This window comes from Rhinichthys klamathensis, unplaced genomic scaffold (genome assembly GCF_029890125.1).
Source record: "Rhinichthys klamathensis goyatoka isolate OS25496 unplaced genomic scaffold, OSU_Roscu_1.1 h1tg000281l_1, whole genome shotgun sequence".
In the NCBI taxonomy this organism is placed as follows: domain Eukaryota; kingdom Metazoa; phylum Chordata; class Actinopteri; order Cypriniformes; family Leuciscidae; genus Rhinichthys; species Rhinichthys klamathensis.
The window spans coordinates 386,676-400,255 of record NW_026606800.1 but is presented as its reverse complement, the minus strand read 5'-3'; positions in this window follow the sequence as shown (position 1 = coordinate 400,255).

The window sequence follows — 13,580 nt, the reverse complement described above, 5'->3', positions numbered from 1 at the left end:
ATCGTACATTGGGTCAGAGGTCACCCTCAAATCTCTCGTGAACGTGCCTACGGCTGTTGCCGGAAGCCAGTGATTATAGTTTATGAAGCTTTAAATATGTATATTTTTCTTATAAAAATGCATCGCTTCATTTCAGAAGGCCTTTATTAACCCACTGGAGTCGTATGGATCACTTTTATGATGGATGGATGCGCTTTTTTGGGCTTCAAATACTATTCAGTGTCGCATTAAAACTGGGAAGAGCCAGGATATTTTTTTATAAAACTCAGATTGTGTTTGGCTGAAAGAAGAAAGTCAAACACACCTAGGATGGCTTGAGGGTGAGTAAATCATGGGATCATTTTTGGGTGAACTAACCCTTTAGATTCTGATGGTGCTCAAGTTTTTGGAATAAAAAAACTTAATACGGAAATAATGTTGTAGTAATATGATAAAGAGAAAACTTGGTCAAAGATTTACTGCTGTTCAACTTCTAATCAGAAGAGTTAGACCAGATTACTGTCAAAATCTTTCATCTGCAGTGTATGTCTGTCTCCTCCTGGTGGCTGGTGGTAGCGTTACACATCTGCTCAAAAACATTTAGGGGGGTGGGAAATTAAAAAAAAATTTAGTCTGTAGTCTTAAGACTAGGGCTGTCAGTTAAACGCGTTATTAACGGCGTTAACGCAAACCCATTTTAACGGCGTTAATTTTTTTATCGCGCGATTAATGGTCTTTTTGGCCTAGCAAACCTTGTAGTTTTTTTTCCACATGCTTTTGCAACAGAACGGCATGCGCGGCGCTGCGCTATGAAAACCATTCATTCATTTCAATGGCTTGCGCCGCGCGAGGACGTTTTGAAAGCGCAAGCGGATCTAGCTAGACCAGAAACAAAACAACAGGCACGCCGCACACACTTGTTTGGGCTTGCGAGCCGGATGCGCGAGCGCGAATCTCTCTGCTCGCGCGCGGAATATAATGTGCCGAGCACGAATCTCTCTGCTCGAGTCGCGCGCTCTCAGATACACGCTGCTCTTGTAAGAATTTTCTATGGGTTCGCTCAGAGAATATGCCTGCACTTAAAACGTGTTCCGTGCAATCGCGAATCTCTCCTCTTCCCCAGCTAACAATTTTAGGTTATAAGAACGTTTTCATAACGTTCCCTTTAAGTTATAAAAACGTTATTTCTGAATGTTATAGGAACGTTCAAAACGTCCAGTTTTGAGTGGATGACGAGCGCGAGACGCCGAAATGGATGCCAATAAGATTCTGAATGGAAAGTTTACTTTTACAATAAGGTCTCACGTGTTAACTAGTTAATGTAGGCCATTAACGAACAAGTCATAATTTTTTTTATCAATCTTTGTTAATGTTAGTTAAAGGTGCAATGTGTAATAATTTTGAGTATCTATTAACAGAAATGCAATATGACATCCATAACTATGTTTTCAGAGGTGTATAAAGAACTGACTTAATAAACCGTAATATTTTTATTACCTTAGAATGAGACATTTATATCTACATAACCGCGGGCACCCCCTTCTATGAAGGTCGACATATTGTGACGTCATGTTTCTACAGTAGCCGAACGCGAACACACAGCGCTACAGAGCGCGTTTCGTCACTACCTTGAAAGAGAAGCCGCAGGAAGCTAGAAGAAGCTAGTCATAAACACCGTGAGTAGTGACTTTTCCCTTGTCAGTGGTGTAAAATATGTAGTTGGACTGTTTCATGTAACTTCTTCTCCCTCGCTGTGTTATGGCTTTGCTATGTGGGGATAAATGTGCTGGTTACGTTCGTGAGACAGCTGATTAGTACTCTTGTCATTGACCGTAAAACAGAATGTTACAGGAATCACCAACCCGACGATCGCGGTCGACAAGTCGATCTTGGAAGCATTTTAAGTCGATCGCGAAGAGTTTTCAAAATCAGAGAAAAAAGCCTATTGTGGTAAATGGTGTTTAGGGGATGCGGAGGCGCGCGCGCTGTTACAATCATGTCATTTTTGCCGCGCGCACCTTTGGGCTCATGCGGACCATAGACAGTATAAGAAGTGGACAGAGCCATCTCATTGGAACTCAGTTGAGACAGTTGAAGCCCGTTTTTTGCGATTTTTGAGCACTTCCGTTCCTGACGCGCAGACTCAAACCGACTCAAACTAAGCTTGATGACGTGAGCAACCTGTCTGACAGACGTTAATCTTCTAGTAGCTGTGCGTGGAAATTGCCAACGTTAATCTCGCAGAGACGGGGAACTTGAGCAAACAGTTCTTTGGCGGGAGTGAGCAGGAGTAAGTATTCCGTTGCTTTTATGGACTCATTATCTATGGGCTTCTCCCTTGACGGGACGTCCCCCCGATCGCCTGCGAGCTTCTCCTGCTGTCTGTACGGTAATTTCTGTACAGCGCGACAGAGGGTTGAGTGGTTATGACGCAATCGTTAGCCTATTTTTACTAAATCTGTTTCTACGGGGCCATAATGTAACATAGAAGGTAATGGAGCCCTTTATACATTGTCGTGTTTCTTTAGAAATAAATAATGGACAAATGGAATCTTTAAATGCCTCAGCTGTCAAAGTGACGCCAAAATGAATGGGAGTCAATGGAAATGCTAACGCAAGTGAAGTTCTGCTACAACATGGCGGCACCCGGCCGGCTTCAACTTCCGGTCGATGGATTACCCCCTTGATGCGGACGCGTCGAGTATAAACAATTCTTTACACTTTAACCAGCTCAGCCACAGTCACAGCTCATATTTAGCCAGCTAAACTTTTACTACCCTGTTAGAAAACATATATAGTTGCATAGTTTCATGTGGTTCTTCTCCCTCGCTGTATTATGGGTTTGCTATGTGGGGAGAAATGTGCTGGTTACGTTTGTGAGACAATCGGCTGATTACTATTATTATATTATATATTAAGACCCTTGATCCTCACCTGACTATGGCTTTGTAAACGTTATCCATGATGTGGTTCATAATGGACTGTGGTACAGAAACAGTGACAATGTTACAACACTCTTGGCTTACTCTGGCTATTCTCTGCTGTCTCCAGACAACAATATGTTTGTCCCGTTTTAGCCACCGTAGCTTCTTCGGAAGGGAGGGGTGAGCAGTGGGCTGAGCCCTTAGTGCAAACTCAAACCGAACCGCTAGATGCACCTTTAATAAAAATACAACTGGTCATTAATGTTCATGTTAGTTCACAGTGCATTAATGTTAACAAATTCAACTTTTGATTTTAACAATGTAAGGCTAAATGTTGAATTTAACCTCAACTAAGATTAATAAATGCTGTAGAAGTATTGTTCATTCTTCGTTCGAGTTAATGAAAGTATTTTAAATAACAACTGTTTAGGTCCTATCATAAAAGTATGAAAGTTATGAATTAAGATGACAGACAGGCAGCCTAATTGAAGTTTTTTCTTCAGTTATGCTCAGCTCTACAATATTTTTATTTTCTCGGAAATGATATAGGCCTATTATATATAATTCAAAATAGAACGTTGAAAATATATACCGGTACGTTCTTCATTTGTGTAACATATAGCGGTATCGCTCGTTCAATGCTGTTGTTACGTTGCCAATGTGAATTTGAACATTTTTTTATCTCATCATCACATGAATGAATCTCATTGTGACAGATAAAAGCTAAAATCGTGTTTTAAGATCATACATTGTTAGGTAGCCTATAAGATAATGCCTTCAAAAGCAAAGAATATGTGTATAACATAATTGCCTGCTAAACGATATTAATTAAGCGTGTTTATTTGTGGTAGTTTTTAGACCACACGATGGCAGCACAGAAAATAACATCGTCATGTGTGTCCAGATATTCAGCCGTGAAGATAAGGAGATCTAAACTAAAGCAGAAAGTGGGTGTTTATATGCTTGAAGTGAATCCAGCTGACAGCAGCCTTCAGCATCAACTCAATTCATTTTCATTAATAATTGAATTACAGCATGACAGGTGAAATAATCGATTCCTACTGCATTAAATAATTTCAGAAAACCTTTCAGAGGAAGAGGCAGGATTGAAGAATGAAACATTTGATGAAATCAATTCCCTTTATTGCTTGGAATAGAAATAACATTAATAAATGACCTTCCAAAAATAGGCTATCCAGAATATGATGATATAGGCCTACAGATAGGTTATAAAAAATATTCGATGTGGTACAAATCCCCCACAAAAATAAAAAATTTAAATAGCCTACAACAAAGCTTAAACAATCGTTGTACGTTTTAATTAAATTAGTGACTTAATAATTTACTAAACAAAGTATTAGCCAAAAATACCAGACAAATAGCCTAAGCGAGAACCGTTTGTTTATTTTTTTTTTCGGTTGTGTTTTTTATTTTAAACCGTTCGCTGATATGTTGTAGCAAGTTCCTCAGTATACGTCATAATTAGTATAACCTACGTCATATACTACATTAGTTTACGTCATAATTGGAATTTTTGCAGCAACATTCAAACGGTGAAACTGTTATGACGGAGAAAAGCATTCAAACTACAAAAAGGCAAAAGGTAACATTTTGCCAGCGGATATTGTAAAAAAAAAAACCTAAAAAACTAGTTTTTTTGTGTGTGTGTCAAATTACAACAGAACCACGTGACGACCTGCCCAATACAAATGTGACAACTTTCCCCAACCTCACAAAAAAAATACTTTTTAAAAGTATTAAAAAGTCTTATCACGGCTTTATAAAGTCTTAAATTTTGAAAGTATTTTTTCTAGGGATGCACCGAATAATAGGCCGCCGAAAATAGCCCAAAAGTGCATTTTCGGTTTTCGGCCGAAAGACTTTTATCACCGAAACAATACGGCCGAAATGTTGTGATGACGCAAACAGAAACCGCGACCTGCACGTGCTTGTCTGAAGCAACATGTCTGCGGTGTGGACGTATTTCAGTATATCTGAACCCGCGAGGAGACGGAAGCCTTGTTTATACTTTCGCCTGCCTCTGCAGCGCGAGTCTCCACAGACAGCGCGCGCACCGCTCCAAACGGTCGAGGCGTTTATACTTGACGCGCTCGCTGTTGTACTATTCTTTGAAACGACAGGGAGCTACTCAAGTAACTGTCCTCTAACCATCAGGAATCGGTGAGAAGAAGAAAGATAAACACGTGACAATGTTTATTTTTTAGTATGGTACAGCTAGTTAAACAATTGTGACAGTGGCGGGGTAGGTTGTAACACGTGTTTTGAAAGTGTTATTGTGTTAGTGTATAAGTCCATTGTGACTTAAAATGCATTTCATTTGTTTGTTCTTGTCACCATTTGACGTAAAATGCATTTCATTTGTTTGTTCTTGTCACCATTGTGACTTAAAATGCATTTCATTTCTTTGTTCTTTTTCACCATTGTGACTTAAAAATGCATTTCATTTGTTTGTTCTTGTCACCATTGTTTACACATGCACAAACACGAAATATGCACATACACCCCCCATATTCACACATATTTTATTGTTGCAGCCATTTATTTAAAATAAAAATGATGTTGTGGCATATCACTTGGAATACCCTTAGTTTTTGTGCATTTTGTCTACCTGTTACAACTTACCCCAGTATGTGTTACAACCTACCCTAGTAGTGGGGTAGGTTGTAACAAAGGACCACCTTGTATTCATGATCATCTCACAAAGTCTGTGATATATTTTGAAGAAATTTAAATTGTTGCCATTTGTAGTAGACAAATATGGGTACTTTGCCTAAAAGTTTCAGACGTGTAGCTAAAAAAAAAAGGTCGTTTTAGGTGCTGAAGAAAAAAGTGTTACAACCGTCCCCGGTCTCCCCTACCACCACCAATAGAAAAATAATCATGTAAAACCCAGTAAACCCTGAGATTATTACTTGTGACGTTACAACAAAATATGTATAGGAATATGTATTAAATTAACGCTCTCTTAAATATTTTCAAATTTCACTAAACATATTTCATTAAGTTTCGTGTACATTTGTATTAAACATGGACCTTTGTCCATTAAAATGGCTTTTTATGCTAGTGTATGCTCATTTTTAAAATGTAATCAACTAATTTAGACGTGCAAACTGGGTGCTGGTGTGATGAGAAGTTCGTGCTCGGCTTTGTTTTTATGAGAGAACATTTCATTTTAAAACCTTTCTGCAGGCCAGCAGATTATTATTTAATGTACACATGAGTGGGGTCAAGTTAAACATTTTAGTTTGAATTTTATTTTATACTGTGCATTGTGCTAAATAAATATTTGCATAATTTGTAATTGATTTATTCTTTGAAAATGTTAATTTATGCAATTACAATGCCTTGATTTTAGTAAAGTTTGTACACAGTCATAACCACAAATGCAATGGTACTAATAATTGGTTTTCGGCCAAGAATTTTCATTTCGGTGCATCCCTAATTTTTTCTGAATTAGCTGTCCAACATTTTGAGTCCCAAAAACATCGTAAAAGTGTGTAAATTTAGTCTATTTTATTTTTTTTTTAAACGAAGAACTGAGGCACATGTCAGCATGATTGTTGTTGAGGGTGGAGCAAAGTTTTGTTTTGTTTTTTAATAAACTTTGCTTTGATTTACTATACCAGCCTATTTGATTTTTTATTATCAGAGTGGTCTATAGTCTTTATCACAAACTAAAACTGTTAAGTTAAAAGTATCACTGATGTAAATGGTTACAGCTTGAAGTGGCGGTGAGGTATTAAAAAATATTGAGAAGGTCTTGAAAAAGTCTTGAAAAGGTATTAAAATTAACTTCAAGATTCCTGCATATACCCTGTATAGAATCCCATGGAAGGCCATAATGGACAATTTCAACAGAAGAAAAATAATAATAATAATCAAAGACATATCAAGACATATCACTCACTACAATGGCAAGATTTTAATCAATAGTCATCAGCTTCACATTTATAAAATATTTTATTTTGAACTGCCCACTTAACAGTTTCATACTTTACAGTTTGCTAAATTATATCCTCCTGGGATCCAGAAAATATTTGACAAAAATATTTTTTTTTTCATGTTATGCTATATGTCCACTAGACAAAAAGTCATTTTCATTCACCAATACATTTTTAGGTTTCAGGATTATTTTTTTAGACCAAACTTTGTATAAAGATGATTCTCAACTATATTATGAAAGATATAAAGAAATGAATACCATTTTACTTTATGCAAAATGTGGCCATGAAATGCCCATACATTTGTAGTCCCTTTCATTCAATCTTATTTGCAAATTAATGTACTGGGGCAACATGTAATGAAAAAAGAAGTGTAATAATGAGAGTAATAATTGGCAACATTTTAATAATAATATCTATTTCATAGGAATATATCATTTATTTCCCTATTTACTTCTTGTGTCTCCCAAAATGCCTAATAAACATGGTTTATCAAAGTCATATTTTGATTAAACCATAACATTTTACTGAGATGTTGATTTATGGCAAACAATTTGAAAAGTAGTCAGATTTAAATGATAATCACAAAAATATTATCACATTTCCTTAGTGCTACATTTGATCACTAAATTAATGCCAGTCGTTTTAAAGACCAAGGAGAAGTTGTTGTCGTGGTGAAACCTGTGACGTGTGTCAGAGGTGTCAGAGAAATTCCCTAAAATATATAATGTGAGAGGACAAAAGTCTGTTCCTGGTCTCAGAAGGATATAGGCCTACTTCTGATTTTAAAAACATCTGTATTATCTGTTTTATACGCCAGCATCACCTGTAGCTGAACCTCATCCATCCGGTTTCTAAACTGGTCTCCCACACTGACGTCATTACGCTGATTGGCCGCCAGGTGGCGCTGCTGGAACTACATTCTTCCTACTGTAACCCTGAAGCAAATTAAACGTTAAAGTTTGATGTTTGTTTTTATTTGGCCTTTATAAGACACACAAGCTAGTACCCCACACACTTAAAAGATAAGTCCAGTGATCTCCTGGTTTGTTAGTTTCCTGAATTTTGTCTTGAATTTAAAGTCCCAATAAAATAAAAATTTGAAAACGTTTTTTTGGCTTTTAGCTTTAATTAATGTTATCTATAAGATAGTTTGCTCCAAACCAATTACAAAATTAGCATTTAGAAGATATAAGCATTCAAATTTAGTCTCTCACTTCTGCTTATTTGGATCAATGATTTTGATGACATCACTTCAGCTTCTCATGCACTTCAGCTTCTGGTCAGATTTTCTGTCCAATCAAATGCTCTCTAGAATCTGAATTGTCCCGCCCCCTACAATATAAATAGTGCAGGTGAAGCTGCAGCTAAAATCAGTCACTTGTTCAATGTTCACACATTTACTATTTTCTGGTGAATGGCACATAGGCTATACACTAGAGCAGGGGTCGGCAACCCAAAATGTTGAAAGAGCCATATTGGACCAAAATAAAAATAATAAAATATTTCTGGAGCCGCAAAAAATTAAAAGCTTTATATAAGCCTTATAATGAAGGCAACACATGCTGTAAGTGTTATATTAGCCCTCTAGTATCAAAATGATAAGTAGGCTACAAATTAGAGCTTAGATCGGGCCCAAAAAAATCAAGCCCGGCCCGACACATTAAACGTAATTATGAGGCCGAGCCCGATTTGAACCCGACCATTTTTTAATGCGTGGGTTGTTATAACTGACGTTCTCAACTTTCTTTCTCCCGCCCGCAACATTTATGTTTTGTCCCCCCCTCCCGCCCGCAAATACACTTTTTTCTGTAGGCTACCTCCAAATACTTTCAAGTTAGCCTACGTGTCGCCACCATACATCCTCCTGATAAATTATTTGTTATTAAAGCATTAAAACACAAACCACTGTTAATTTAACATAAAAGCAAGCAGTTTACTATGCGTGCATGGTTTGGCATGACTGAATGCGCGCAAAGTGCGCTCTCTTAATAATTCCTAAAAAGCTGACAGTTCATCGCGATCTCACACATCTCTGTTATTATCAATGAAGCTGACTGCACAATGAATCTTTCATAATTTCCACACGTTGTTCGTTATATTTGGAGGATTTGCCAGCATACAGAATTCAGCACTGAACAGAAAAGTCAGTTTTGAGCGTGAGGGGAGTCTATCTTAAATGCTTCTGATTGGCCATTGCGTTCAAGAAATCAACACATATGTCTGTGATTGGCTATATCGCTCAACGCTGCAAACATGTTATGAATAGAAATTCTGGCCTGTAAATCGTTTCTATTTTGTTTTAGTAGAGTGAGTGCATTACCGCACGCGCCGGCGCTCGCACTCGGCCATCAAATCTAGTCCCGCGCCGCACTAGAGTGCGTTGGGAGTGCTCAGCTATCTTTCTCTTTTCCCCCTTGGGATCCATGGCCCATGACACACCCGCCGGTTTGTTTGTCAGCCACCGGTCTGGCATCACGCCGATCTGACAGACACGTGTGTCACAGTCTATGACGTAAATTCTTCGTTGACAGAAATGTTGAAATTAAATATTTATTATACACATTTTTACAACGTCGAAAAACTTTAAGAATGCTTGTCATGTTTTTCATCCTACAGAAATTATATTAAAACAAAAAATATTTTTTCCATTTTCAAATTTTTGAAAAAGCTCCAGGGAGCCACTAGGGCAGTGCTTAAGAGCCGCATGCGGCTCTAGAGCCGCGGGTTGCCGACCTATGCACTAGAGGATAGGGAACAATTCAGACAGTGTAAATATGCTTTCTATCAGGGCTAATGAAGTCTGGAGCGGATCATATGCGAGAGTCATCGCAGACGCAGACCACAAAACATATCAGACCGATTTGAATTCTGCACAGAATTCAAAATTTTAAAGCTATATGGAGCAGATTAGGAGGAAACTGCGGCTTTGCCGAGCTCAACGGCTCTGGCCGAACTGTGATATAAATTAATTGCTATTGGCTATTTAAAAAAAAGGGGAGGAGTTGATCGATATGTCCCGCCCTATTTCCCTGTTTCAGTGGAAAATATGTCAACACATTCTGAGTGCATGGGCCTTTAAAAGTGATTACACAAAATGGCTGCCAATTAGAGCCCGTCATTCAATCATGTGCTTTAGAATCATCTGTAGCCAATATCCTCACTGTAAAAGCATAAGGGAAAAATTAATGGAGGTTTGTGGTTTAAGTTTTATTTAATCAGAATACCGACCTGTATTCTGATTTCTTGGTTTCTTTACCAGTTTAAACAAACCTAACAATTCAATGTGGTTTATAAAACACAAGAATTACAGTTTTAATGTCATAATTTTATTCAAGAATTTATTTACAAACATCATGGAATGTTCTGCTGGTTATATCAAAGGAGCAGGGATGACTCTGGTTTTTTTTTTTTCAACAGGTGTTTGCCGAATTTGACAGGATATTTTGACGCTAATGAACTTTCCAAAGATTGTCTGGAGTTTTCTGAGAAGTTTCGTTTCTTTAATTATCCACACCATTCTGGATCTGAAACGTAAAGATCTCTTCACATCATATAGCTTATAGCCTACAGGTAGGCATATGCCTGCATAATTTCATATTTTTATGTAGCCTACACTGTTGACTTTAACTTAAAAGCATCACAATAAAACACGCGCGTAAATAATAATAATACTTAAATTGGCATATTGTCATTAAAGGCTATTTGGACAACTCCGTGTATCTCAAATTAAAGCGCGTGTTTGTGCGCTTTAAATGAGATTTTCCTGCACATTATTCGCGGTTTGTATTAAAGGAGCGATTTAAATTTCACAAGCTCGATTAAATATTCATGCTGGAAAATTCCTCTATTCGGCACAAACGAACGAGCCACCAGCAGCCCAAACAAAACAGAAACCAACCTCGCTCGGTGCATTAGCCTAAAACATGCAACAGAAGAAGAATTTAGATATTAATCAAAAATAATCATTGCACTATTTTGACTCATCCACAGGGTCAGACACGGAGTTCATACAGCATGGCCGTGTCTATTCCAGGTGAGTGAGATATAGAGTGTGTGTAGACTATAAACAAATACGAACATAACAATAATATCCTTTGTGAGCGCATGAACATTATAGAAGCAGATAAACAGTTCGAATGGTCTGAGAGCTTGTGGACCTTTATTATGTCACAATCATATTGCCTATCATAACATGTGATTAAACTAGTTAAACCAGAGGAAAAAAAACGTCGTCACGTGACTCACGTCGTCCGTGCAGTTTTACAAGCAGTGAGCGACTCAAAGACAGACGGAGAGGAAAAACATTTTCCCGAATGCTCTGTTCATACTTCCGTTCGACGTCATGATTTAATTGTGACGTAATGGCTGAATCAGCCACCAACATAAATAACCCGCGTTAGATGTTACTATCTTTACAGGGAATGCTGATGCGAGCTGTTAAAATGCGTAGAGTGTATAGAATACATTTTAAATGTGGTATATGTTGAGTAATCTAGCTATTTTGAAGCAAAGATAACACATGCAACCAGTTCATACATTTAAAAAAAGATTAACCATGATAAAATAATAAAAATAAACTAATATAAATGAACAAATACAAGCTTCCAGTTTTCAGAGTCGTTTTCATGTATAGGCTATTTAAATCGTCCAGACAAAATTTTAACATGTGAATTTGTTTGTTAAGAATTTTGTCAAGAAAAGCATGTAAACATTGTTTTTAAACAGAAATTAGGCAGATCTGACAAATCTGCCTGAACAAATCTGAAATCCAATAACGTTTTTAAAACGTTTTTCCAATTTAAGGGAAACGAAAAATATAGGCCTATAAAAAACATCTGAAATGTAAAAATTGGCAAAAGAAAAAACTGCTCATCTCCCTGTCTCAAGTCTTTTTGTTTTTACACTCAGATTGGACTGTGACAATTAACCTTCAGGAAACTGCGTGTTGTAGAAAATCGATTTAATTTAAGATCTCTTATTTTAACCAACCCCTAAAACTAATTTATATCTGGTTTTAAAATGTATGTCTGTTTTTAGAACTAATATAATTCTGATATCGTGTAGCCTATGTTTTGAAGAAGTCCTTACCTTCTAATGAAAGCACATTGTATTGCTCTTTGTAAGAACAATGATGTAGCAGCAGCCTTCACGTGTAAAACTGAGAATGAAGCATTTCAATTCTCTCCCCCATGTACTGGATATTTACCTCTGATTAGTTTTGAATCGGTTTCATGGCTTCTAAAACTGTCGGGTTTGTGTTGGCTTCGGTAGATAATTTCGGAGAGGTGGAGGAATTGAACGAATGCAACCAAAAGAAAAGAGCCGAATAAACTCTTGTGAACTCTATTGACAAGTATGCGTTCGCTCGGGGGTTCGGCTGGTGGGGGTGGGTGAACGGCTGAACGGGTGAGGTGCAGGGATGGCGGATCACAACTGCTCAATACATCCAAACAGCCCAAGAAACCCTCCAGTCAGTTTGTTTGCTTTAAGCACAAAGCATCTCTGGAAAGCTTCTGTTGTAAACTCAGATTACGGATGGGTTAAACTGGGATTTTGTCTGCTGCAATGTTACAAAAAATATTTAAATTGAATTAGCCTACTTGAATTAAAGTAAATTAAACAAGTATTTTCATATTCTGTTGGGAAGTCCAAATAAACGACCGTGCACTTTCAAGACCCAATGAGTGTTTTCAGGGTGCTTTTGTTCAGTATGTGTTTTCTTTTAAATGTTGTGCATTTGAATAAAAATGTCAATTGGTAAACCATTTTGCATTTCAATAGCACCATTTGCATAGTCTTGATAATAATTTCCCTGATTTAATTTCTTTGGTGGTTGATTATGAGTTTGGATTTTAATGATCAGAAAAGTTGGTTTGTTCTAAAAAGAAAAGAAGATATTCTTTAAAAGTTAAACTTTATGAACTATACTTAGGATTTAAACAATCCAAACTTATAGAAATTAAGGTTCCAAAAGTTATTTTTTTCTTTTACAGTGATGCCTTAGAAGAACCATTTTGGGTTCCACAAAGAACATTTCAGTGATCAGTTCTTAAAATAAATAAAAAAAATATTGTGAAATCCATTTGAATAATCTAAAGAACCCTTTTCCATTATAAAGAACTTTTTTTGTAATGTAAAGGTTCCATGGATGTTAAATATTCTTTATGGAACCATCAATGCCAATAAAGAGTTATAACTGAACAGTTGAAATTGAGCCCTTTTTTGTGCCTTAGTAGGCTATTACTGTTTTATTTCACGTTTAAATATAATTTGCATTACATAAGTGTCATTGATTTAAAAAGAGCTTAAAATTAAACCAACGCGTTCATAACTGTTATATATCTACATGTAGATTTTAGGGAAGATTTTAAATTGATGTTATTCTGTCAAGCATTAAACTCAACAGGTCAAAATCAATAATCTGTTAGCCTACATTAAATATTCACCAGAACTAAACCTGCGGCTGATTTATGCCTCGCTGGTGCTTCTGTTTTATTTAAACTCCAAAATCAAATGCGTATTTTTTTAAAACCTCAAATCAATATCTGATCAGTGCCGTTGCTTTATATTATTCTCACAGTCATGCGTTTCCAATAAAAGATAATCTAAGTATCTAAGATCTTTTTTTATCTATATGTGCCGGAGAACATATTCGGTGGTTTAACGGGATCAAACGGGGACATGTAGGGTGTGTCCGTGACCTCGTGGGACG